General features: G+C 41.3%; 1 protein-coding gene and 1 long non-coding RNA gene across 3 annotated transcripts in view; one reads left to right on the forward strand and one right to left on the reverse strand.

The window, feature by feature from the left end:
• DNAJC5B (DnaJ heat shock protein family (Hsp40) member C5 beta) overlaps positions 1–4857 on the reverse strand; it is an 84721-nt gene extending 79864 nt beyond the window's left edge. Inside the window, exon 1 of the mRNA XM_055286207.2 lies at positions 4648–4857. The gene's annotated coding sequence lies outside the window, so the exon portion shown is untranslated. The remainder of the gene's footprint in view (positions 1–4647) is intronic.
• The window catches only part of LOC129486383 (uncharacterized), a 35012-nt gene that overhangs the window by 1844 nt on the left and 5659 nt on the right, over positions 1–27509 (forward strand). For both annotated transcript variants that reach the window (XR_008658947.2, XR_008658948.2), the window contains exon 3: positions 1979–2063. This is a non-coding gene — a long non-coding RNA (uncharacterized lncRNA). The remainder of the gene's footprint in view (positions 1–1978; positions 2064–27509) is intronic.

The raw sequence follows: 27509 nt of genomic DNA on the forward strand, positions 1-27509 counted from the left end.
TCTTCAGAATATCACCATCTGCACTAATATTTACTTAACATTTTCCTTTAAATTAATTCATACATTTTACTGGAATAAAATTATTTAAAGGTATTTTTATTATTAACATAAGTGGAAATACAGCATTAATTACTTTAAATGTCAGATGAAATAAAAGCAAATACAATGAAAACAAAGTAATGTTATTAATGCATGAATTTGGTCCCAATACCTTGAAGAAAACATATGACTGATTTAATAAAATCACAAGTAATCCCCTTTTTTGCCATCACAAACTTCACCTTTCTGCATTAAAAAATCTCTCTTTTCACTTCTGATCTATAAAAGGTTCAATGGAAAAAAGAAATGCAGTGTGTGTCTGATCCCAAATCACAGTTAGATATATTTATGCATACCTTGCATACTAAATCAGTAATTCTCAAAACTTGCTTGAAAGGTCACCTTGCTTAGAACAGGGTATTCCTCTGGCAGGATATGCAGAGGTCAAGGCTCTTTGTTCAAAGCAGTCTTCCTCCAGCTATCATCTCAGGGCAAATAAAAATGACATCTTTCCTTGTGTTCTGTCTTGGCTGAGCATACTCAATGCTGTACATTCTGTGGAGGTGTGGGTTATGCCGCATCCTTTGAGCATACATCCCTGTGATGAAACAGGGGCACACCTGTAGCAGAGGCAGGCAAAGCCTCACACCCGGAGCACACAGAAGCTCCAGTCCCCTATGGCAGTGATGAGGGAAGCCTGCACACCTCTTCAGAAGCAGGCACTCTGCAGGCTAAGTGAAATTTATAGATATTTGTAAGTCAGAGCTCAAAGGTTTTTGCTCAGCTATGGAGGAGGATTTTGTGGGGGGAAATGCTAATTTTGTCAACACTTAAATTCTACTTCAAGGCAGAATTTCTCAAATTGTGTTCTACAGACCACCTGCAGCAGAATCACCTACTGTGTATATATATATATATATATATATATATATATATATATATATATATATGCAGATTCGCACGCAGCTTCCTGCGTTTACTGCCTCCAAATCTCAGGGGCTAAGTGACAGACTCATGTTAAGTCAAGCTCCTCCAGGAGCTTGTGGTGTAGGTGTACACAAATACTTGAGAACAACGCTGTAGGCCAGAAGTTCCCAAACTTTAGAGCAAACCAAAGAGTGCCTGGAGGACTTTTGTTTTTTGTTTGTTTGTTTGTTTTGTTTTCTGAGATGGAGTCTCACTCTGTTGCCCAGGCTGGAGTGCAGTGGCACGATCTCAGCTCACTGCAACCTCCATCTCCCGGGTTCAAGCAGTTCTCTGCCTCAGCTTCCCTAGTAGCCGGGATTACAGGCACCCCCCACCACGCCCAGCTAATTTTTTGTAATTGTAGCAGAGATGGAGTTTCACCATTTTGGCCAGGCTGGTCTTGAACTCCTGACCTCGTGATCCACCCACCTCGGCCTCCAGAAGTGCTGGGATTACAGGAGTGAGCCACTGCGCCCGGCTGAAGACTTGTTAAAACACAAATTGCAGGCCCCACCCATCAAGTTTCTGGTTTGGGATGTCTAGAGTGAGGCTCAAGACTTGACATTTTTAGCAGGTTCCTAGGCCTGATGGTGGACACCAGACTTTGAGAACTACTGCACTTGGACCAAGAAAGTGAATGTACAGTATAGAGTGCTCTCAATAGTAGTACAGAATGTACAGTATTGAGTACGCTCTAAAGGCATTTCCAAAGGCCTAGGAAATGGAGTTTGGACCTTGAGTCTTTATGTATTCAGAAAAGAATTGGTATAGAAAGGAATTTTGTTCTTATATTGCTTTTGGTTTTTGTTCTTTAGGTTTTTTCTTACAAATAATTTTTATTTTTCCACTAAAATTCTCGTAGTCTATGTCCATCCATTCAGGATACTTCAAGGTTAAACAGAATCATGTTTCCTTATTTTGTACCTTTTAGGGAATCTTAATGAATGAACACAATTGATGTCTGACTTTTCAGATGCCTGCATTAATTTGATTTTAGTGACCCACTGGAAACCAGTGTCAGCATAACAACAGTTACCAGAGCTAAACCTACAAAGTAGGTAAGGCATATAAACAGACTAAGTGCTAGAGATTTTAATTAAGCCTAGTGACTCTGAAGCTGGACTCCCTCTTAAAAGATGTTGAGAATTCAACTTAATTCTGAAAAAATACATCTAAATTCAGGTCTTTTTACCAACCAAGCTACTTATGCTTAATAGAAACAGAAGCGTGCCTGTAGAATCAGAAAGATCTTTCTGTTGAATCAGAAACATATTGCTAATGTTTGTAGCTATGGGATCCACCTCATGTACACACAAAATCATAACATTTTCTCAAAACAAAGGTAGTACTATATACCCCAACAGAATTCATTTTTAAGGAGTGCTAATGACATTATTAAAAGAAAATGTCAGCCAAACTGCAATAAAACATTTCCAGGCCAATAAAAGTAGTTTGAGTTGAATGCTCTAAAAGTATTGGCTTTGAAAGGTTAAAATAATAAGTGATCACAGATCCAAGAAATACAATGCTCAAGTCATTAGCAGAGGCATTGTATGCTGTATTGTAAGTAAAGTGTAAGGGATGTATTGGTTTAGATCCTATAAGGTGATCCCTGTAAGACCAGTGCCTGCCCTTTCTATGTGGCTCTTCTCTGAAGAACAGAAAGTTATATATAGGAACAAGAACCCACACATTTTAGAAACTAAAAAAAAAGTTATGTTTGGCTTTGTGATACATTTGTGTGATTCCATTCAGACATAACTGTCTGATATTTTGGAAGTGCTTTAAACCAAACATGAGACACACTGTGAAGACCTACATTCCCACAGACGGCAGCTAATATTGGTCTAACTTTCCCAGTGGTCTCTGTCTCAGAAAACTTTTCTACTTTCTCCACCCACGATAGAAATCTGTCTCTTCTCCTTTTTCTTTACCCCCAAATAGTCACAATTGCAGAAACACATAATGCCATACAGACCATGCCAAGTACAAGTGGTCTCTGCTGTGGCCTGAGAGTTCCACAAAATTCGTATGTTGAAACTTAATCTTCATTGTAGTGGTACTGAGAGGTGAGGCCTTTTGTAGAGTGACTAAATCACTCATTGTATTAGTTCATCTTCATGCTGCTATGAAGAAATACCCAAGACTGGGTAATTTATAAAGAAAGAGGTTTAATTGATTCATGGTTCTGCATTGCTGGGGAGGCCTGAGGAAACTTACAATCATGGCAGAAGGCAAAGGAGGAGCAGGCACCTTCTTCCCAGTGTGGCAGAACGGAGCGAGTGCGAGCAGGGGAAATGCCGGACGCTTATAAAACCATCAGATCTCATGAGACGCACTCATTATCACAACAGCAGCATGAAGGAAACCACCTCCATAATCCAATCACTTCCAACCGGATCCCTCCCACAACATGTGGGGATTACGGGGATTACAATTCAAGATGAAATTTGAGTGCAGACACAGCCAAACCGTATCACTCATGAATGGATTAGTGCTTTATAAAAGGGCTGGAAGAAACTAGCCCCTTTTGCTCTTTTGCTTTTCTGTCATGTGAGGACACAGCGTTTGACCCTTCCAGAGGATGTGGCCATAAGGCACCACCTTGGAAGCAGAGCAGCCTTCACCAAGGCCAGTGCCTTCGTCTTAGACTTCCCAGCCTCCAGCACTGTGAGAAACAAAATCCTGTTATATATAAGTGACCCAACCTGTGGTCCTTTGCTATAGTAGCATAAATGGACCAAGACAGTTTCCAATCTCAATTATGCCCTCAGCACAGGGCAGTTCTCTCACTGTCCACTGCACACTCATTGCAAACTCTTACCAATCTCTGGAAGCCTTTCATTTATGTCCCTCTCATTCTTAGCAGTGAGCCTCATCTACTCCACAAAATCTCAGAAACCATTAACTATTCCCTTTTTCAATTTCAACCCTACCCTACTCTAAATACATCCACATCTGTGCCCACTCTTAACACGTTCCTGCAGCTCAGTAGAAAGGCATTCTCTTTCAGACCAAGGATAATACTCTCTTTGTGACCTGAGCCCCCATTTAATACTGCTACTTTTGAGAACTTTCTCCTTCAATTATTCCCTTTAGCTAATTTCTACCACAGTCTCTGTCTCCATCTCTCTCTTTCTCTCTTTCTCTTTCTCTCTCTTTTCTGGCTCTACCTTCTCAGCATAAAAACATTCTCAAGTCTTTTCTATTTATAAAAACACGAAACCTCCCTAAACCCCAAGCCCCTCTCCCCAACACAACTATTTAAAGTTCTCTCTTCTCTTCCAAGCTAAGCTAATGGAAAAAAAAATAATCTACTACATTTCCTTTCAAGCCATAAGGCCGATGTCCAAAGCAAGACAAGGAGGAGACAAAAGAACACAGGCTTGTTAATCATTTTATACTTAATCATTTCCCTTCATGGCATCACTACCAAACTCTCCCAGGACTTCTTCAAGCTACAGCTACAGCTAGAAGACAGACTACCCATGTCCTTGCCTCAAAGACTGTTTGCAGCATTTTAATGTGATCTTTCTCATTACAATGCTGTTGCCAGGATGTCGGGGAATGGAGTATGTGTAGTTCAGGGTCAGATGGCCTCAGAATCCCCCCAGTTACCCTCCAGCTGTGTTTCTGGCTTACCTTGGTGTTAGATTCACAGGAAAGCAAGCGTTTGGAAGTGTCCTCTCCTCATGAGATCTTGGTGTTATCTGTATGTTCCCTTGAAACCACTGACTTTTCATTTTTACTAAGCCACCTCTGATCACCTTCCCTTTTATTTTCAGATGGATTATCCTCTGAATTCCCCCTGTGCTTAATACTCTTATAACATTAAGAAACCTAAAGAAAGCTACCTTGATCTTTTCTCTGAGCAGTCTCTCGTTAGGTTGAGTTCTACCCAGTTTATTTGCATAACTACTCCTTGATTCTAAGATTAAATTGGTTAGGAGACAACTAAGAGCTAATAACAGCTTTTTAGGAAAAGAAAATAAGAAAAGACTACCATATAAATCAAGGCATCAATTGAACATATGTTCCAATTTAAGAGATGCTTAAATGTAGAAAAAGGGGCTGCTGTTTGGAATATATGGAATACAGTATTGGCCAGACACCAGAGCCAGGCCTGTAATCCCAGCACTGTGGGTGGCCAAGGCCAGGAGTTGGAGATCAGCCCAGACAACAGAGAGACTGCATCTTTACAAAAATTTTAAAAAATTATCTGAGCGTGGTGGCATGCACCTGTAGTCCTAGCTAGTTGGGAGACTGAGGTAAGGAGGATCACTTGAGCCCAGGAGTTTGAGGTTACAATGAGCTATGATTGCCCCACTGCACTCCAGCCTGAGCAACAGAGCAAAACCCTGTCTAAAAAAAAGAAAGAAAGAAATACAGTATTCATTTCTGTTGACTACTTACTATGCAAAACACTCCCATGGGATAGAAAGGGTCACAGTAGTACCTGCTGGAAGAACTACCTCACAGAGCAGGGAGACAAAAGTCACACACAACTCAACTGCAAATCAAGTGTGAAAACAGCGTTGTTAAGACTACCATTTTTGCAGTTATAGCCTGAATTCCAATCCTTGCCCAATTTTTTCTTCTATAAAGAGGAAAGAATGATACCTTCTTTGCAGGAGTGCTACAAAGAAGAAAGGAGACACCGGCTGTAGACTTCAGCATGGTTGAAGCATAGTGGAAGTTCTCAATGACAAGGCAGTGTGATTTTTACCATTATTAGCTTTATTATAGAGAAAAAATAGATGCTCTACGGATTTAAAGAAGGAAGAGATCATGTTTTCTCGGGAGACACTAGAAAGACTTCATTTAACACGTGGTCTTTGAGAAGAGCCTCGAAGGATGAGTGACACTTCTTTAGGACAAGGTGGAGAACCGCTTCTCCCAGCTCTCTGCAATCCTGACTTAGGCACCACGAGCCTGCCAGCATGACCACCTTGAGAGTCATGCGCAGAGATGACACTTTGTACATGTTAAAATTTATAATACTTATTTATAATTGTACCTGGTGAACTTTTTAATTCAATAAATTCCTATTTATGTCATTGCTTTGAAACAGGCAATACTTGTTGAGGGGCTACAACGTTCATAAAATAGTCAAAAAAGCAAATAAAGGATATTTTGAATAAGCATTACTGTGAAATCATTTCAAAAGCATGTACTTGTTATTAATGACAGGCAGTGCGTTATGTGCCTCTGGCTTGTCATCCTGTCTCTGGAGTACATGTTGTAAAGGAAGAAAAGTGGGTAATTATATTTTACGTGAACGTCAAATTGAGTGTTCCTTCCTTGTAGTTTTTGTAAAGTAAAATTGTGGCAAGATTGTCCCCAGTTAATGCCAGGAAAAAAATAAAAAAATAAATGTTATTTAAAAACCTGTCTCTTAGAAACACAAGTAAAACTTGTTCAAGTAGTTTGCAGTCATTGAATGTAGATCAGCTCCTATGAAAACAAACTCCATGGGTAAGGGGTAAGTCTGAATTATTTTGTTATGTAGGTATTTTGTTGCATCAAATGTTGCTTAACATGAAATTAAATATATAGTTTGTATCAGAGTGAAATAAATATCAATATTATTATTAGTTAATCCATTATTGGCAGACTCTAATAACTTTGCTATAATAAGGATTTTAATTCTATCTATATTCATTTTAACAGGTGCAAACTTACGGTTCAAAAAACGAACAAGTAACTTTTCAATCTTGTTCTATAAATATAAAAGTTAATTTTTGTCTCAGATGTCTGTTTTAACAATTATCGTCAAGGTATTTTTAATAAAAACACAGTTGAAAGTGTATCCTTAATACTTGTGTATTCTGCATAAAAATGATCTAACATAGGTCATTCCAGAACATAAGATTCTAACATTTATTAGGATTCTATATCTCTATCTGATTCCCAAGGTATTTCCTGTTTTTTTGTTTTTGTTTTTGTTTTTTTGTTGTTATTTTGCTTTGAGATGAAGTCTCGCACTGTCCCCCCAGGCTGGAGGGCAATGGTGCAATCTTGGCTCACTGCAACCTCTGCCTCCCGGGTTCAAGCAATTCTTCTGCCTCAACCTCCCGAGTAGCTAGGATTACAGGCAGCACCACCATGCCTGGCTAATTTTTTTGTATTTTTAGTAGAGATGGGGTTTCACTATGTTGGCCAGGCTGGTCTTGAACTCCTTGACCTCATGATCTGCCCACCTGGGCCTCCCAAAGTGCTGGAATTACAGACATGAGCCGCCGTGCCCAACCTAGTATTTCTTTATTATAGAACCTTGTCTGGGACTGTAATTATTGCCTAGGTGTTTTTTTTTCTTTCAACTTTTAAGTTCAGGGGTACATGTGCAGGATGTGCAGGTTTGTTACGTAGGTAAACGTGTGCCATGGTGGTTTGCTGCATAGATCGTCCCATCACCCAGGTATTAAGTCCAACATCCATTAGCTATTCTGCCTGATGCCTTCCCTCCCCCCGACCCCCCATCAACAGGACCCAGTGTGTGTTGTTCCCCGCCATGTGTCCATGTGTTCTCATCACTCAGCTCCCACTTATAAATGAGAATATGCAGTGTTTGGTTTTCTGTTCCTGTGTTACTTTGCTGAGGATAATGGCTTCCAACTCCATCCATGTGCCTGCAAAAGACATGACCTCATTTCTTTTTATGACTGCATAGTATTCCATTGGTGTATATGTACCACATTTTCTTTATCCATACTATCATATCATTGATGGGCATCTAGGTTGATTCCATGTCTTTGCTATTGTGAATAGTGCCACAGTGAACATATGTATGCATGTATCTTTATAAAAGAATAACTTATGTTCCTTTGGGTAAATACCCAGTAATGGGATGGCTGGATCAAATGGTATTTCTGCCTCTAGGTCTTTGAGGAATCGCCATACTGTTGTCCACAATGGTTAAACTAATTTACATCCCCACCAATAGTGTAAAAGTATCCCTTTTTCTCTGCAATCTTGCCAGCATCTATTGTTTCTTGGGATTTTTAATAATCTCCATTCTGACTGTCATGAGATACTATCTTGTTGTGGGTTTGATCTGCATTTATCAAATGATCAGTGATGTTGAGCTTTTTTCATATTTTTTTTGGCCACATGTATGTCTTCTTTTGAGAAGTGACTGTTCATGTCCTTTGCCCACTTTTTAATGGGATTGTTTTTTCTTGTAAATTTGTTTAAGTTCCTTGTAGATCCTGGATATTAGATCTTTGTCAGATGGAAAGATTGCAAAAATGTTCTCCCACTCTGTAGGTTGTCTGTTCACTCTGATGATAGTTTCTTTTGCTGTGCAGAAGCTCTTTGATTTTAGATCCCATTTGTTAAGTTTTTGCTTTTGAGGTAATTGCTTTTGGCATTTTTGTCATGAAATCTTTGCCTGTGCCTATGTCCTGAATGGTATTGCCTAGATTTTCTTCTTCTTTTTTTTTTTGTAGTTTTAAGTTTTTAATCCATCTGGAGTTAATTTTTGTATGTAGCGTAAGGAAGGGGACCAGATTCCAGTTTCTGCATATCATTGCCTGAGTTTTAATAGTGTCACTAATTATTAAAGTTTGATATAAAACACGGCATAAAGAATACTTTATTGGACTCTAGTCATTTCGAAACATTTCTAGCATCTCTCAGGGGTGTGGTGTTTGGAATACTCTAATCTGATTTTGGATATAGAGTGCCTCCTTATCCAAAAAAGCCCTTCGACTTTCTTTCCTACCTACTTCCTCACTTTTAAATCCCAAATAGAACCATTCCTCCCTTCCTTGGGAAACTTTACCAGCTATATTAATCAGCTTTTGTTGTGATAATGTTGCACAATTTCTGGGTTTAGCTGGGAGTGATGGTGCATGCCTGTAGTCCCAGCTACTTGGAAGACTGAGGTGGGAGGATTGTTTGATCCCAGGTGCTCAAGGCTGCAGTGAGCTGTGATAGCACCACTGCAATACAGCCTGGGCAACAGAGTGAGAACTTGTCTCAAAAAAAAAAAAAAAAAATTCTCAGTGGTTTGCAGTATCAAAACATTTACTTCTTGCCCACAGGTTGGCTGGTCAGCTACAGCAGCCCTGCTCTGTGCTGTGGGTGAGGCTCAGGTCTGTCCCATGAGTCTCTCATTTTGGGACCCACACTGGAGGAACAGTGGCTACCTGGGGCAAGCTCTTCTTAATGGTAGGGTAGGAAGGAACACAAAAGACTGAGAAGTCAAGGCAAAGGGTGCAGGCACATTCAAAGCCTCTGCTCACATTCATTGGCCAGAACAACTCCATGACCAGCTCCAACATCAATGGAGAGATTATGATACTCCTAATATAGGTGAGGAAAAGAGACAGAGTGAATATTTGCTGAACAGCACCCCCGCTAAACATATAAGGGTGGAACAGAGATAGGTTAACAAAAATCAACATCCTGTGCCAAAAGGGGAAGCAGTCCCTGTTCTGTGGCACTTGTGAAATCCCACTGGGCAAACATTCTGCTGGATGGGTCACTGGGCAGCAGAGCAGGCTTGAAAGCCTAAATACCCTACAAGCTCATGTTCTACCGCAGGCCAACACCATGTACTACCCACAAACTCCCCGAAAGGGGAAATGACCAAAGACAGAAATGAATTAAACTTTCGAACGTATGGTATCTGTGCCACGGATCATGAAACTGAAATCCTGCACCCACTTAAATCCTGTACCAAGAGATGCCTCTGTCTTCTGAGGTGTCAGGAAGTGAGTAAAGTAAAAAGAAAGTAAAGAAAGCAAAGTCAGTGGAGCAGTAAAAAACATCAATTAATCAATTGATCAATTCAGGAAACTTGAAATTATTTTCCTTTTCGGGATCAAGGAACTAGAAGAAAAGAATTCCTGCCTGAGAAAGGAGCCGAAGACCTCATGAGATACCTTCTTCAGAACCTCTGGCAGCGTTCCTGGGATGTGGAAAACACTGTTTGTTTTTCCTTCCATTTCATTTAGATGAAGAGTTGACTACTCGCACAGTCAGTCATACAGTTGATGGCACTGTCAGGAATAATCTGTAAATAATCTGTAACACTCATGTTTACTCATAAACAGATCCCTCTTTCCTGGACCAAATTGCGGCTTTCTTTGGAAACTATTTTAATCAGGGCTTTTTTGTTTCAAAGTAACATCAACTCACATCAAACTAACTCAAGCCAGCCAAGTGGCTGGGGTAAGGATTCTGGGGAATCTCACAAAACTCAAGGTCAAGAGAGTGGCCTTGTGAGTGACTGGAATGAGCAATTGGCTGCACAGTAAAAACTGAGGCCAAATCTGAGCAGGGTGTGTTGGAATTGATGTTTTCATATAATTAGCAATGCCACTCGCTCAGGGGACCCAGTGTTGGACTTGTCAAATGCCAGCTGTGTCTGTCGTCCCTTTCACACTGCAGCTGAGCACCCCCACCATGTTCTACACAGGGGACCATCATGGAACTATCCCCGACACATAGCAGCCACTGGTGGAACCAGATGTGGGCATAGGACCCAAAGGCAGCTTACGCATTGCTAGCCAGAAACCCATGAGGTGGGCCTGTGCAAAGGTCTCACCCAATGGTAATGACAGTAGTTAACCAAGCCAATTAGTTTTGGTTACTACGGACTGGGAAATACGGAAGATGGGCCAGTGAGTAGCCAAGGCAAATGGATCCAATGTAGGGAGAGACATATCAGCCACAGCTAGGAGGCCATGCTGGCTCAGAGAGCTGGAGGCAGCAGCTGGCCTTTACAAGTGTCTCCCCTAGTTCTAGTCCATAGGTGCCTAGATGAATCTGCCTGGGCTGCCCCATAAAAGAAAAAAAAAAAACAGGTACTACAGACCAGGTGGCTTAAACAATAGAAGTTCACTTTTTCACAGTTGTGGAGGCTGGAAGTCTCAGATCAAGGGATCAGCAGGATTGATTTCTTCTAATGTCTCTGTCCTGGCTCATAGATGGCCGCCTTCTCCCTGTGTTTTCACATGGTCTTCCTTCTGAACATGTGTCCAAACCACCTCTCCTTATAAGGACACCAGTCATATTGAATTAGGACTCGCCATAAGGCCTCATTTTAACTTACCCGTTTAAAGATCCTGTCTCCGAATACAGTCATATTCTAGTGTATTTGGGGTTAGGACTTCCACATATGAATTTTGGGGGGTACCCAATTCAGTCCATAACAATGCCTGCTCCCTTTAAAAACGCGTCTTGTATGAGCCTATGTGATCTCGATAGTCTAGCAGACTCTATTAGGACTGTCTGTTGTAAGCAACAGAAAAACCAAACAGGCTTAAGGAAAAAGGGCATTTACTGGCTCAAGAAACTGAGAAGAGTCCAAGAGTGTCACTATCTTTAGGCATGTCTAAACCCAGAACACAAATGCTGGCATTGTATCTGTTGGGGTTCTGGCAGGAAATAGATGGCTGCGTCCAATTGGGTTTTAAAAAGAAGACTACTTACAAAGATGAGGGTGGGGCTTAAGAAATTCAAGGGATATTGAAGTACCAAGATTAAGTAATAGTGGGACACTGTTGTCGCTAACCCTGAAGGAGCAAAGCAAGAGTGGCTGCTGGAACCTGAAGAGCAAGAGCTGTGTGGAGACAGTTCCCTGAGAGAGCTGCAGCTTTCAGTAGGGAGACACAGCCAGTCCCAGGAGGCCCCACAGAGAGGGAAATAAATAAACCAATTTTTCTGTCAGCACTCCCATTTGGAAGCCAGAGAAGAGTTTATGTAGTCAGCTGAGAGAGAGGGGGAGAGGGTAGACCTGGAGCAAGTGGAAGATATGCAGCACCATCACAAAGTCAGACGTGCTCTCCACCCTCTTCCTAACCAGGGTCTTGCTTATCAGCCTCACAGTTTGCAAGCTACAGGAGGACAGCTTCTCTTGCCCAAGTTTTTTGAGCAACATCCCCCGCTACTGAATTTAGTCTTATTGACCTGGCTTATATAACCAAACCCATCTCTATTTCAGTCTGTATTTATGCCCATCTCTAAATCAATCACTGAGGCCAAAATAGGACTGAGCAGGTCATGATCACCTAAAGACCCTTGGAGCTAGGAGGGTGAGGTCAGTCTATTGAGCACAGTGTGTGGAATAAAGTAGAGTGGCTGCCCAAAGGAAAATTCAGGCATTGTTAACAGAAGAAGGGGGAATTCACAGAGGTTGATCAGGCAAAAACAGCATGTGTACATTACATTATACATACTACATTATACATACATAATACAATCCTTGGCAAATAAGTAATGACTGGTTGCATTGATTGGATGCAGTGTTTTGAGAACTACTCATTGCACATAGCTGGTGCTCAATACATGTTTTCAGAAATTTGTTGGAATATAAACGTTAATAATCATCAAATTGGAACTCCATGGACAGAATTATTTTGCAATTGGCTAGGAGACTTCTGAATCCAGAGGATATTTTTTCCACTTCCAGTCTTTAGAGTGATCCTTATGAATGTTGACTTATGATTATTAGCTGCTTGTTTGTAGAAATCTATATTTACATCCCAAACACTGTCTCTTTCAGTGTTCTGAATTATTTTGTAAACTCTATTTATTTGCTTTCATTAGACCACAGTCTTGAGAATTTCTGGCTTGTTTACACACATCACCAAGTTTTTTTTTTAAGACTCATTTAGCGAAATATCATTATGAAAGAGGCAACAAACTGAAGTAAGATTAGTGAACAATTTAAATTTAAGTTAATAAGCCTTCTTTGTTTTTGTCCATGAAGGATGACTATCAATGTTGCTAAGAGCTGTTTATTAAACTGATAAAAATAAATATTGTCTTTAAAAAGTCATGCTGCCTTTATCTGATCGCAAAGGTGAGCTTGTAAAATTAATCCTTCTGGTGTTTGCTTGTCATTCAAGCATAACTTTTCTTCTACCTACACCCACTGTTTTTTTTTTTGTTGTTGTTGTTCAGCTCCAGCAAGTTTTTGGCTGTGGTTCTATCAATGGCTCTTTGAATAAGAAGCCCTGATGGTAGGATGTAAGCAATATTTTTTTAAAAGTGGGAGCAGTGAGTTAGATTGGGCTGACGTTAAAAATCAAAGAATCTTCAAAGTTTAAGACTCACCGTTATTAGGGTTTTAATGCCATTGAAAGTTTCAGATAGGGAAACTTTCCTTTGTGTCTCCCGTAGTCTGGAGAGTGATTATACTTTCATTTATTTATTCCATAAATATTTATTGAAGGCTTGCTTTGTGGAAGGCAAGATATACGTAGCAGACAAGAGAAACATTAATTAGCACCCACCCACCTTAATGAAACTTATTCTACTATCAGAGTCCCCAAATGCACGAATGATGGGACAGTCAGGGCATCTGTAGATACGTGTGTATAAATGTTTGTGATGTAGTGAACTTACTGTGCATGCTCATCTTTGCGGAGAACAATGGTGGTTAATGAGGACGTCAGAGAATAGGAGAGAAAGCCTGAAATCTCGTGGCATTTGCTTCTTGATTCTCTGCCAGCAAAGACAAGCAGTAATGTAAAGAGCTCCCAAAATCATACCCATTGGATTTTGAGATGCATGATGCACCGGAAAAGTGGAAGATTTAAATTCCTTCTTACCTCTTACATACACATCTCACCTATCTAAATTCCTATCTCTTCTGCTAAGCTTTTCTGATCATTCCAGCCCAGAATGATCTTACTGCCTCCTTACTATCAACTCTTATAGTGCTTAGACTTAATTACCTACTCCCTCACAGTAGGATCTGATTTTTGGAGGTCTCCCTGTGCTCCTTAAGGGCAGGGACCAATTTAATGCTTTTTTAATATATTGTACGGCCCATCGTCTGGGAGAGAGTGGGAACTCTAGAACCACTGACTAAATTGACATGAATGCTTTGCTCAAGTTAATATTAAACTCAGTTTGCATTTTCTTAGGCCATAAACCACCCAGTGATTAGAGGGCCATTTATGAAGGAGGAGCTCTGAATGTGCCAGTAATGGAACAAATCTTGTCTGGTGGCTGGAGGAAGTAGACATGGCCCAATAACAATCTCATCAATTAGGTCAAAACTGACCCAGACAACATCAGAGCTGGAAGTTTGTACAAAAATCATTTGGTACACACTCCCCTCCCTTTACAGGAAGGAAGGCAGGGCCCATCAGGTTTGTAGCCAGCTCAAGGTCACACTGAGTTTGTGGTAGGTCCCATTGAATGTGTGATAGAACTGGTAACTACAGCTGTTGACCAAGTCTATGCTGGGTAAAGTGTCAGGCTTGAGAGCCAACTAGATGTAGGCTTAACCTGGTGTTTGCCAAGTCCTCACAGTAATAACGACCACGTTTCAAACCTGTTTGAATGTTCCTGGCACCATGTCAAATGCTTCCCATCTGGTAATACCATGACTTCAATGAATCTTCACCACACATGAGGGAGGCACTGTATCAGAGTTCCACCTGAGAAACCAAACCAGCAAGAGATATTCAGAATTTTTATATGTAGGTTTATGTGATTGTGGGGTTGGTTGAAGAAGTCCAAAATCCATAGGGCAGGCCATTGAGAAAGGCAGGCTGGAATTTGAGGCATTCAGGGAAGCTGATCCACAGATGGGCTTTCTTCTTCAGGGAAGCCTTAGCCCTGCTTTCAAGTCCTTTCAACTGATTGAATCAGGCCTACCCAGATTATCTAGAATAACCTTCCTTACTTAAGGGCAATTGATTATGGACTTTAACGACATCTACAAAACACGTTCTCTGATTGAGGACAGCGATGCCTGGAATAGCATCTGTGATTGAGTAATTGGAGACAGTAGCTTAGCCAAGCTGATATATAAAACCGACCATCCTGGATACTACCTTTCACTGGTTTCCCAAGTCACAGGGCTGATTAGTGGCAGAGCCAGATCTCAGGCCTGCTCTGCCTGTCTCCATGGTCCATATCTGAGATGCACAGGACGGTCTGTGCATGTAAACTTGGGCAACTTCTTACGCTACTCTGAGCCCCAGATTCTTTCCCCTATGAAATGTAGGAAGTCATATTTATGGCACAGTGTTATGTTAATCAAATGGGGAAAAGTGAGTTGTTAGCACTTAGTCGGGGCTCAACAAATGTTAGCTATTTCCTTCCCCTTTGCACTACATCAGTGGTCCCCAACTTTTTGGTACCAGCAGCTAGTTTTGTGGAAGATAATTTTTCCATGGACCAGGAGTGGGGGGTGGTTTCGGGACGATTCAAGCACATTACATTTATTGTGCACTTTATGTCTATTATTATTACATTGTAATATATGATTAGGTAATTATACAACTCCCAATAATGTAGAATCAGTGGGAGCCCTGACTCGTTTTCCTCCAACTAGACGGTCCTATCTGGGGGTGATGGGAGACAGTGACACCTGAAGTGTGTTGCTTATGTCCAATCTACTTCATAATCTCATTTTGGTTGCTGTCACTGCAGAAAGCCCTGCTTCCCAAAGACAGGATGTTGGAAATGGCAGCAAGCTTTTCGATGTACTTATATCAATCTTAGGATATTCTGCCTTGACTTTAATACAGAAGGTATGGTGATTAGAAGTTGTCTTGAATATACTTTTAAGGTCACTGTCATTTGTGATCTCAACCAGTTGACCTACCTGGCTTATTTGGAAATGGTTCACAGACCCATTCCTTCCCAGTTTGGGGGTCTTTTGTGGTTGGAAGTAATGCTTAAACTCTTTTGAAAGCTAAGATAGGTGATCATGCACCAGGCCCTCGCTTAGTCTCTTTCAAAATCTCTGCTAATGTTTGAAACATGTCAGAAATTCCAATGTTCACTCATCACTCACGTAATTCCATTTTGGCTTTGAAGGCAGCCACTTTATTTGCCTACTTGAACACAGTTGTCATTCTCCCCTAAGGTGACAGATTGAGTCTGTTGAGTAGGTTGAATATGTTGCACAAGTAAGCAAATTTTGTGACCCATTCTGTGTCACTGAAATGTGCAGCCAGTAGTGACTGTTTTTCTAAAAGAAATCCCTGGTGCAGCTGTAGTAACTCAAAAACTCTGGCCAGCGATCTACCTTTAGAAAGCTATCCCACTTCTGTGTATAAGAGAAGGCATGTGTGTTCTGTGTCCATCTTCTTATGGAGCTGAGCAAACAGAGGTGAGTTAAGGGCATATACTTTAATGTGGTTGATAATTTTAATCACATTCTGCAAAGCGTTGTTAAGTTCAGATGACGTTTTTCAGCTAACCAGCATTTCTCTATAGATGACACAGTCCACAGACTTATATTCAGAAGCTACCTGTTTGGTCCAAGCAGTGAAACCAGAAAGCCATCCAGTCATGGTGGCAACTCTGTCCATGTACATATTGACACAAAATGACCAATTCAGTTTTTCTGATATGTGATCATTCAAAGGCTTGAATAGTTCTGTAGCTGTGGTGTTGTTTGGCAACAAAAGTGCACATAACACATTCTCATGCCCATCCTCCTGAAAAATATATCACACAAAACAAGCATTGTTGCCTTATCATCAACATTGGTAGACTCGTCAACCTGGATTGTGAACCACAGTTACTCATTAATCCTCTCTAACAATTGTGCCTCAGTATCCTCTGTTATTTCATCAATTCGCCTTGTTATGATCCTAGCCAAAAGGGGAATACGTGCCACCTTTTGAACCGCAGCCTCTCCTAAAAGTTCACAGCAAATGTCCTTAGCAGCAGGCAGGATCAACTCTTCACCAACAGTAATGGGATTCTTAGGTTTAGAAATGTGGTTAGCCACTGAGAATGATGCTCTCAGTGCAGACATATTTGATGAAGTGTTGGCCTTCAGTAATTGCTTCTATTCTTCGTGTTCACATTGTTTTTCTTTTGAAAAACTCCAAAGGCAGGGTGCAGGTCTACACATGGCAAAGCAGTTTTGAAGGCTTCATGGCTTCATTGGATATCTGGTCACCGCGTACTATATAAGTGGGCTTGGAGAATGTGAATCACCTGTTGCAATGAACTCGTAATTTAAGTAGGACTCAGTATTTTCTTTTAAATGAAGCTTTCTTTTTGTTGGCAGTCTTAGAGTCTTCTTCTGTCTCATCATTTGGTCTTTCCCCTTTTCAAAGAAGCTCTCCAGTGGAATTTGGTTGTTTTTTTTTTTCTGATTTTGGCTAGAGTTAGCTTGTGGACTTACCAAAACTGTGACTGAGACAAGTGTTCAGTGCAGGAAAGAGGCACAGACAGAAGTGGCAAATAAAATAATAGACCACATGCAGACTAAAATAAGCATCAGATTCATACTTAAAGCCCGCCACCAGATGCAGTTTGTCACTTAACTACTTACTGATAGGATTTTGATATGAGTCTGCAAGCAAGTGATTTATTATGGTCTCTGTTCAGTCAAACCTCTCTGCTAATGTTAGTCTGAATTAGCAGCCACTCCCCAGTGCTAGCATCACTGCTTCAGCTCCACCTCAGATCATCAGGCATTAGCGTCTCATAAGGAGCACCCAACCAAGATCTGATGGCATTGCATGTGCAGTTCACAATAGGGTTTGCGATCCTGTGAGAATCTAATGCCGCTGCTGATCTGACCGGAGACAGAGCTCAGGTAGTAATGCAAGTGATGGCGAGTGGCTGTAAATACAGATGAAGCTTTGCTTGCTCACCTCCTGCTGTGCAGCCCAGTTCCTAACAGGCCTGCACTACATCACCCACTCACACTCACACGGGAGCTGTGCTACCAGTTCAAATCAAAATCAATCCCACAAGAGAAGCTCTGGCTCAGATGTGGGTTTCTTTCTGAAATCTTACACAAACATCAATTTCAAGGAGTAGCATATCCATGACTGTCTCCACATATCCTTGGACATTATTTCCAATATTCCCCATATCCTTTTCCTGCTTTGACGCCTACCTGCAAGAGGATTGATTTACTTTCTCCACCAGGAAAAGAAGACAAACTGATTCATTCAGGCTCTTGTTCTCTTACTCTTGCTTCTGCCTTATCTTAATTCAGATCTCTTTTCTAAGAAAAAGGTATTTCTGCTTTCATGTAGTTATTGTAATAGATGATCTCATGTGCTGGACACTTCATGAGCATGTTCCCCAAATTTACTGTCCTATTACTTCCTTTGAAGGTTGTCTGCAAAGTCAAGATTGGATCTGTTGGAAATTCTTTTGTCTCCCTTTACTTGGGTAGAGCAGGAAGGAAGTTAATTACTTCAGTTGTGTTCTCAAGATAAGGGCAGTCACAATCCCAAGTCCAATAACCAAGTAGCACCACCTGATATTTTGCTGTTTACCTTCCAAAACTTGAAATCAACAATTATATATTTTTATTTTTATGTATTTATTTAGAGATTGGGGTTTTACTCTGTCATCCAGGTTGGAGTGCAGTGGCACAGTCATGGTTCACTGTAACCACAAACTCCTGGGCTCAAGTGATCCTCCCACCTGAGTAGTTATGACTACAGGCACATGCCATCACACCCAGCTAATTTTTTTATTTTTATTTTTTATAGAGATAGGGTCTCACTGTGTTGCCCAGGTTGGTTTTGAACTCCTGGGCTCAAGCAATCCTCCTGCCTTGGTCTCCTAAACTGCTCCTGGGATTACAGGCATGAGCCACTGTGCTCCGCCTGAAATCAACAATTTTAGAAGACCTTCATATCCTTGATATTAACTTCATCAAATGGAAATATCTCTTCTCACTGGAAAGTCACAGTTGCATATTTCTGTACCACCAACCTGCACTGCCTAGTGGAGAGCAGATACTTACTGAACACCTCATCTACCTCCACCTGTCATCCCTGAGCACATCTCACATGAGTATCTCTACACCTCATTCAGGTGCAGCAGGGGAAAAATGTATTATGAGTTTCAAATATACTTGGTTTCACAAACATGTGGTCCCACACATGTGAACCCTCTGTGCCATTTATTTTGTCTCCCTCTCCCATTCTCTACTGTCATTATTCCAGACCTCTCTCTGTCCCCTTAGCCTGTCCTGCCTCCTAATTTTGCTCTCAGAGGATGATCTTGCTAGCTCCCTTGAAGAGAACTTGGAGGTTGTAGGCTAACAGACAAACTCCCTCAACTTGCTGACTGATCACCTCCTGCTTTCTCAAAAAACCTTCCTATGTACACCTTTCCCTTAATCCCTTCCCTCCACCCTCAGAAGAACAGATATTCCTTTCCTTCTTCTCTTATTCAAGGCCAATGCCTCCATCTGTGCCATTTCCATTCTGGACTTTCAGACTCTTCATCACAAGATCCTACTTAACAGCCTTTAAAAAAGTATATGTTGCTGGGCGTGGTGGCTCACGCCTGTAATCCCAACACTTTGGGAGGCCGAGGCAGCCGAATCACTTGAGGTCAGGGGTTTGAGACCAGCCTGGCCAACATGGCAAAACCCCATTTCTACTAAAAATACAAGAAATTAGCAGGGCGTGGTGGCACATGCCTGTAATCCCAGCTACTCGGGAGGCTGAAGCAGGAGAATTGCTTGAATAGGGAGGCGGAGGTTGCAGTGAGTGGAGATCATGCCACTGCACTCCAGCCTGGGCGACAGAGCACGTCTCTATCTCATAAAAAAAAAAAAAAAGTGTATGTCTTGCCTATTATGAATGTAGAGAGAAGGAAGAGAAAGAAGGGAGAAGAAACGGAGGGAGGGTGGGATAAACTCCTCTAGCTATTGTCCTGTGCCACTCCTCAGACGGGCTGCTCAGAAGACTTGTCCTCATCTGGAGTTTGTCATCTTTCACTCTTAATGAGCAATCTGCCTTTTGCTCCCACCATTCCACTAAAGATGCTTTTGTTAAGGTCACCAGTAACTTCCCAATTGCCAAGCCCAATGGATATTTTCCATTCCTTATCAAACTTGACCTTTATGAAACATTCGATACTGTCTCTTTAAAAAATACTTCCTAATTTCCAGGACACCACACACTCGTGGTCCTCGTCCACATCCCTGACAGTTTCTCATCAGAATCTTTCATTGACTCTTTTTTCCCACTTGCTCCCTAAGCATCTGTCCTGACTCTTGTTTTCTTCTCACTCTATACGTTCTTCCAGTGATGTCCAGGCCTCATTAGCACTTTAGTGGCTCCTTTCCCCTGTGCTAGAGACCACTAGAACCTGTACAAGCTGCTTTGGCCATTCTCTGCAGGTCAGGGAATTTCTCTGGGCAATACCTTTCACCCACTGATCAGAACCTTCTTCTTTCATTTGGTTGCCGTCTACTTCCTGGTTCAAGGGTCCTTGCTCTCTGCTAAGCCTCTTTGCATGCATGACTTATTTAGAAGATCAGCCTGGCTTTTGAGTCCACTGTGACAGGAACAAAAACATTAATGCAAGAGCCCTTCCAACCTTTCCCCAACTCCTGGCCTCTAAAACAATCCTGACTTTGCTGGCTTCACTTCTCCTTTCTCACTCTTCAGAAAGCCTCTTCTTGCCTCACCAGACTGGAAATCTTCTTTTCGAACATTTCCAAAGACTTCTTCTTTGAAATCTTTGCAGATTGCAAGAGATAGAATAAGGAGAAAGTGGGAGGGAAGTAGAGACAGGAGATGTGGAGGCTAGGACTAGAAGAAGGCTTTGCAGAATGTGTAGGAGTGTTGGAAAAGCAGTCTGTGATGAGAGAGAAGTAAACGGGAAAGAGATGAGGTTTTAATGGTCTATGTAGAGATGAAGTGTTTCTATGGTCTATGTATTCATGCAAAATGTTAAAGGAACCCAAGCAAAAAAAAGAAAAACTTTAACTATTTTAACAGCATTTACTGGGTTTGGGCAGGTTTTCTTTGATGGCAGTTCTGCTCTAAAGGTGGATAAGGAAGGAGGTTCCAAGATGTCCGAATGGGAACAGCTCCAGTCTACAGCTCCCAGCATGAGCAACGCAGAAGACAGAGGATTTCTGCATTTCCAACTGAGGTACCCAGTTCATCTCACTGGGGCTTGTCGGACAGTGGGTGCAGGCCAGCGGGTGCAGCCCATTGAGCATGAGCCGAAACTGGGTGAGGCATCGCCTCACCCAGGAAGCACATGGGGTCGGGGAATTCCATTTCCTAGCCAAGGGAAGCCGTGACAGACAGCACCTGGAAAATCAGGTAACTCCCACCTTAATACTGTGCTTTTCCAACGGCCTTAGCAAACAGCACACCGGAGATTATATCCCATGCCTGGCTTGGAGGGTCCCATGCCCACGGAGCCTTGCTCACTGCTAGCATGGCAGTCTGAGATCCAACTGCAAGGCAGCAGCGAGGCTGGGGGAGGGGCGCCTGCCATTGCTGAGGCTTGAGTAGGTAAACAAAGCGGCCAGGAAGCTCGAACTGGGTAGATCCCACCGCAGCTCAAGGAGGCCTGCCTACCTCTGTAGACTCCACCACTAGGGGCAGGGCATAGCTGAACAAAAGGCAACAGAAACTTCTGCAGACTTAAACGTCCCTGTCTGATAGCTTTGAAGAGAGTAGTGGTTCCCCCAGCACGGAGTTTGAGATCTAAGAACAGACAGACTGCCTCCTCAAGTGGGTCCCTGACCCCGAGCAGCCTTACCGGGAGGCACCTCCCAGTAGGGGCCAACTGACACCTCATACGGCCAGGTTCCCCCTCCAGTGAAGCTTCCAGAGGAAAAATCAGGCAGCAACATTTGCCGTTCTGCAATATTTGCAGTTCTGCAGCCTCCGCTGGTGATACCCAGGCAAACAGGGTCTGGAGTGGACCTCCAGCAAACTCCAACAGACCTGCAGCTGAGGGTCCTGACTGTTAGAAGGAAAACTTACAAACAGAAAGGACATCCACACCAAAACCCCATCTGTACGTCACCATTATCAATGACCAAAGGTAGATAAAACCATAAAGATGGGGAAAAACCAGAGCAGAAAAGATGAAAATTCTAAAAATCAGAGTGCCTCTTCTCCTCCAAAGGAATGCAGCTCCTAGCCAGCAACAGAACAAAGCTGGACAGAGAATGACTTTGACGAGTTGAGAGAAGAAGGCTCCAGAAGATCAGTAATAACAAACTTCTCCGAGCTAAAGGAGGATGTTCAAAACCATTGCAAATAAGCTAAAAACCTTGAAAAAAGATTGGATGAATGGCTAACTAGAATAAACAGTGTAGAGAAGAACTTAAATGACCTGATGTAGCTGAAAACCATGGCACGAGAATTACATGATGCATGCACAAACTTCAGTAGCTGATTCCATCAACTGGAAGAAAGGGTGTCGGTGATTGAAGATCAAATGAATGAAATGAAGTGAGAAGAGAAATTTAGAGAAAAAAGAGTAAAAAGAAATTAACAAAGCCTCCAAGAAATATGGGACTCTGTGGAAAGACCAAATCTACGTCTGATTGGTGTACCTGAAATTGATGGGGAGAATAGAACCAAGTTGGAAAATATTCTTCAGGATATTATCCAGGAGAACTTCCCCAACCTGGAAAGGCAGGCCAACATTCAAATTCAGGAAATACAGAGAATGCCAATAAGATACTCCTCGAGAAGAGCAACTCCAAGACATAATTGTCAGATTCACCAAAGTTGAAATGAAGGAAAACATGTTAAGGGCAGCCAGAGAGAAATGTCAGGTTACCCACAAGGGGAAGCCCATCAAACTAACAGCAGATCTCTTGGCAGAAACAAGCCAGAGGAGAGTGGGGGCCAATATTCAACATTCTGAAAGAAAAGAATTTTCAGCCCAGAATTTCATATCCAGCCAAACTAAACTTCATAAGTGAAGGAGAAATAAAATCCTTTACAGACAAGCAAATGCTGAAAGATTTTGTCACCACCAGGCCTGCCCTAAAAGAGCTCCTGAAGGAAACACTAAGCATGGAAAGGAACAACTGGTACCAGCCACTGCAAAAACATACCAAATTGTAAAGACCATCAAGGCTAGGAAGAAACTGCATCAACTAATGAGCAAAATAGCCAGCTAACGTCATAATGGCAGGATCAAATTCACACATAACAATATTAACCTTAAATGTAAATGGGTTAAATGCTCCAATTAAAAGACACAGACTGGCAAATTGGATAAAAAGTCAAGATCCATCAGTGTGCTGTATTAAGGAGACCCATCTCATGTGCAGAAGACACACATGGGCTCAAAATAAAGGCATGGAGGAAGATCTACCAAACAAATGGAAAACAAAAGAAAAAGCAGGGGTTGCAATCCTAGTCTCTGATAAAACAGACTTTAAACTACCAAAGATCAGAAGAGACAAAGAAGGCCATTACATAATGGTAAAGGGATCAATTCAAGAAGAAGAGCTAACTATCCTAAATATATATGCACCCCATATGGGAGCACCCAGATTCATAAAGCAAGTCCTTAGTGACCTACAAAGAGACTTACACTCTCACACAATAACAATGGGAGACTTTAACACCCCACTGTCAATATTAGACAGATCAATGAGACAGAAAGTTAACAAGGATATTCAGGAATTGAACTCAGCTCTGCACCAAGCAGACCTAATAGACATCTACAGAATTCTCCACCACAAATCAACAGAATATACATTCTTCTCAGCATCACATTGCACTTATTCCAAAATTGACCACATAGTTGGAAGTAAAGCACTCCTCAGCAAATGTAAAAGAACAGAAAGTATAACAAATTGTCTCTCAGACCACAGTGCAATCAAACTAGAATGCAGAATTAAGAAACTCACTTAAAACCTTTCAACTACATGGGAACTGAACAACCTGCTCCTGAGTGACTACTGGGTACATAACAAAATGAAGGCAGAAATAAAGATGTTCTTTGAAACCAATGAGAACAAAGACACAACATACCAGAATCTCTGGGACACATTTAAAGCAGTGTGTAGAGGGAAATTTATAGCACTAAATGCCCACAAGAGAAAGCAGGCAAGATCTAAAATTGACACCTTAACATCACAATTAAAAGAACTAGAGAAGCAAGAGCAAACACATTCAAAAGCTAGCAGAAGGCAAGAAATAACTAAGATCAGAGCAGAACTGAAGGAGATAGAGGCACAAAAAACCCTTCAAAAAATCAATGAATCCATGAGCTGGTTTTTTGAAAAGATCAACAAAATTGATAAACCACTAGCAAGACTAATAAAGAAGAAAAGAGAGAAGAATCAAACAGACGCAATAAAAAAATGATAAAGGGGATATCACCACCTATCCCACAGAGATATAAACTACTGTCAGAGAACACTATAAACACCTCTACGCAAATAAACTAGAAAATCTAGAAGAAATGGATAAATTCCTGGACAAATACACCCTCCCAAGACTAAACCAGGAAGAAGTTGAATCCCTGAATAGACCAATAACAGGCTCTGAAATTGAGGCAATAATTAAGAGCCTACCAACCAAAAAAAGTCCAGGACCAGACGGATTCACAGCCAAATTCTACCAGAGGTAAAAAGAGTAGCTGGTACCATTCCTTCTGAAACTATTCCAATCAATAGAAAAAGAGGGAATCCTCCCTAACTCATTTTATGAGGCCAGCATCATCCTGATACCAAAGCCTGGCAGAGACACAACAAAAAAAGAAATTTTAACCAACACCCCTGATGAACGTCGATGCAAAAATCCTCAATAAAATACTGGCAAACCAAATCCAGCAGCATATCAAAAAGCTTATCCACCACGATCAAGTGGGCTTCATCCCTGGGATGCAAGGCTGGTTCAACATACACAAATCAACAAACATAATCCAACATATAAACAGAATCAGAGACGAAAACCACATGATTATCTCAAAAGATGCAGAAAAGGCCTTTGACAAAATTCAACAACTCTTCATGCTACAAACTTTCAATAAAGTAGGTATTGATGGGACGTATCTTAAAATAATAAGAGCTATTTATGACAAACCCACAGCCAATATCATACTGAATGGGCAAAAACTGGAAGCATTCCCTTTGAAAACTGGCACAAGATAGGGATGCCCTCTCTCACCACTCCTATTCAACATAGTGTTGGAAGTTCTGGCCAGTGCAATCAGGCAGGAGAAAGAAATAAAGCGTATTCAATTCAGAAAAGATGAAGTCAAATTGTCCCTGTTTGCAGATGACATGATTGTATATTTAGAAAACCCCATTGTCTCAGCCCAAAACCTCCTTAAGCTGATAAGCAACTTCAGCAAAGTCTCAGGATAAAAAATCAATGTGCAAAAATCACAAGCATTCCTATACACCAATAACAGACAAAGAGAGAGATAAATTATGAGTGAACTCCCATTCACAATTGCTTCAAAGAGAATAAAACACCTAGGAACCCAACTTACAAAGGATGTGAAGGACCTCTTCAAGGAGAATTACAAACTACTGCTCAATGAAATAAAAGAGGACACAAACAAATGAAGAACATTCCATGCCCATGGATAGGAAGAATCACTATCATGAAAATGGCCATACTGCCCAAGGTAATTTATAGATTCAATGCCATCCCCATCAAGCTACCAAGGACTTTCTTCACAGAATTGGAAAAAACTACTTTAAAGTTCATATGGAACCAAAAAAGAGCCCGCATGGCCAAGTCAATCCTAAGCCAAAAGAACAAAGCTGGAGGCATCACGCTACCTGACTTTAAACTATACTACAAGGCTACAGTAACCAAAACAGCATGGTACTGGTACCACAACAGAGACATAGATCAATGGAACAGAACAGAGCCCTCAGAAATGATGCCACATAGCTACAACTATCTGATCTTTGACAAACCTGACAAAAGCAAGAAATGGGGACAGGATTCCCTATTTAATAAATGGTGCTGGGAAAACGGGCTAGCCATATGTAGAAAGTTGAAACTGGATCCCTTCCTTACACCTTATACAAAAATTAAATCAAGATGGATTAAAGACTTAAATGTCAGACCTAAAACCATAAAAACCCTAGAAGAAAACCTAGGCAATACCATTCAGGACACAGGCATGGGCAAGGACTTCATGTCTAAAACACCAAAAGCAATGGCAACGAAAGCCAAAATTGAGAAATGGGATCTAATTAAACTAAAGAGCTTCTGCACAGCAAAAGAAACTACCATCAGAGTGAACAGGCAACCTACAGAATGGGAGAAAATTTTTGCAATCTACCCATCTGACACAGGGCTACTAACCAGAATCTACAAAGAGCTTAAATACATTTACAAGAAAAAAATCAAACAACCCCATCAAAAAGTGGGCAAAGGATATGAACAGACATTTCTCAAAAGAAGACATTTATGCAGCCAACAGACACATGAAAAAATGCTCATCATCACTGGTCATTAGAGAAATGCAAATTAAAACCACAGTGAGATACCATCTCACACCAGTTAGAATGGTGATCATTAAAAGGTCAGGAAACAACAAGTGCTGGAGAGGATGTGGAGAAATAGGAACACTTTTATACTGTTGGTGGGACTGTAAACTAGTTCAACCATTGTGGAAGACAGTGTGGTGATTCCTCAAGGATCTAGAACTAGAAATACCATTTGACCCAGTCATCCCATTACTGGGTATATACCCAAAGGGTTATAAATCATGCTGCTGTAAAGACACATGCACACATATGTTTATTGCAGCACTATTCACAATAGCAAAGACTTGGAAGCAACCCAAATATCTATCAATGATAGGCTGGATTAAGAAAATGTGGCACATATACACCATGGAATACTATGCAGCCATAAAAAAGGATGAGTCCATGTCCTTTGTAGGGACATGGATGAAGCTGGAAACCATCATTCTCAGCAAACTATTGCAAGGACAGAAAACCAAACACCACATGTTCTCACTCATAGGTGGGAATTGAACAATGAGAACACTTGGACACAGGGTGGGGAACATCACACACCAGGGCCTGTTGTGGGGTGGGGGGAGGGGGGAGGGACAGCATTAGGAGATATACCTAATGTAAAAGATGAGGTAACAGGTGCAGCACACCAACATGGCACATGTATACATATGTAACAAGCCTGCACGTTGTGCACATGTACCCTAGAACTTAAAGTATAATAAAAAAAAAAATTTAAAAAGATCTGAATTTCAGATTAAAAAAAAAAGATGGATAGGGAGTTTTTCAAGCATATCTCTCCTCTCCCCAAGACTCTGACCTGTGAATTCTCTCTTGAACACTGCCCCTACAACCCAGGCTTCCTAATATTGCTGGTTTGAAGCCATCTTGTGTAAGAGGGAAGATCTAAGTGCTCATCTGGCCCTAGAAATAAGGCTCTGGGTTCTGAGCCTGAATCTCCAGGTCAGTCTTCTCTTCTAGTTCCAGAACACTACAATGAACTGTTTACAAGACATTTCATGCAGACATTTCAAAGAACTCTCACACTCAACTCATCCCAATGTTATCTCTTTATCTTTACCATCTCCTCTTATGTCCCTCAGTAAAGGACATCAGCCTCAGCGAAGTAACTCAATACAGAAAATTGAGTGTCATTCTTTTCTTTGCTATGCCTTCTCCTGCAGATGGTCACCAAGCTTCTTCCACTTCTTAAATATATAGAGATGCTGAACAACTTGACATTTCCTGAACTCTTGAAGTTCTGAATTTGTTTACAATGCCATTGAGCATTCTGTTGATTTTGCACTTGATGTCTTTCCATTTTATTTATCTG

This window comes from Symphalangus syndactylus, chromosome 7, assembly GCF_028878055.3.
Source record: "Symphalangus syndactylus isolate Jambi chromosome 7, NHGRI_mSymSyn1-v2.1_pri, whole genome shotgun sequence".
NCBI classification, from domain to species: domain Eukaryota; kingdom Metazoa; phylum Chordata; class Mammalia; order Primates; family Hylobatidae; genus Symphalangus; species Symphalangus syndactylus.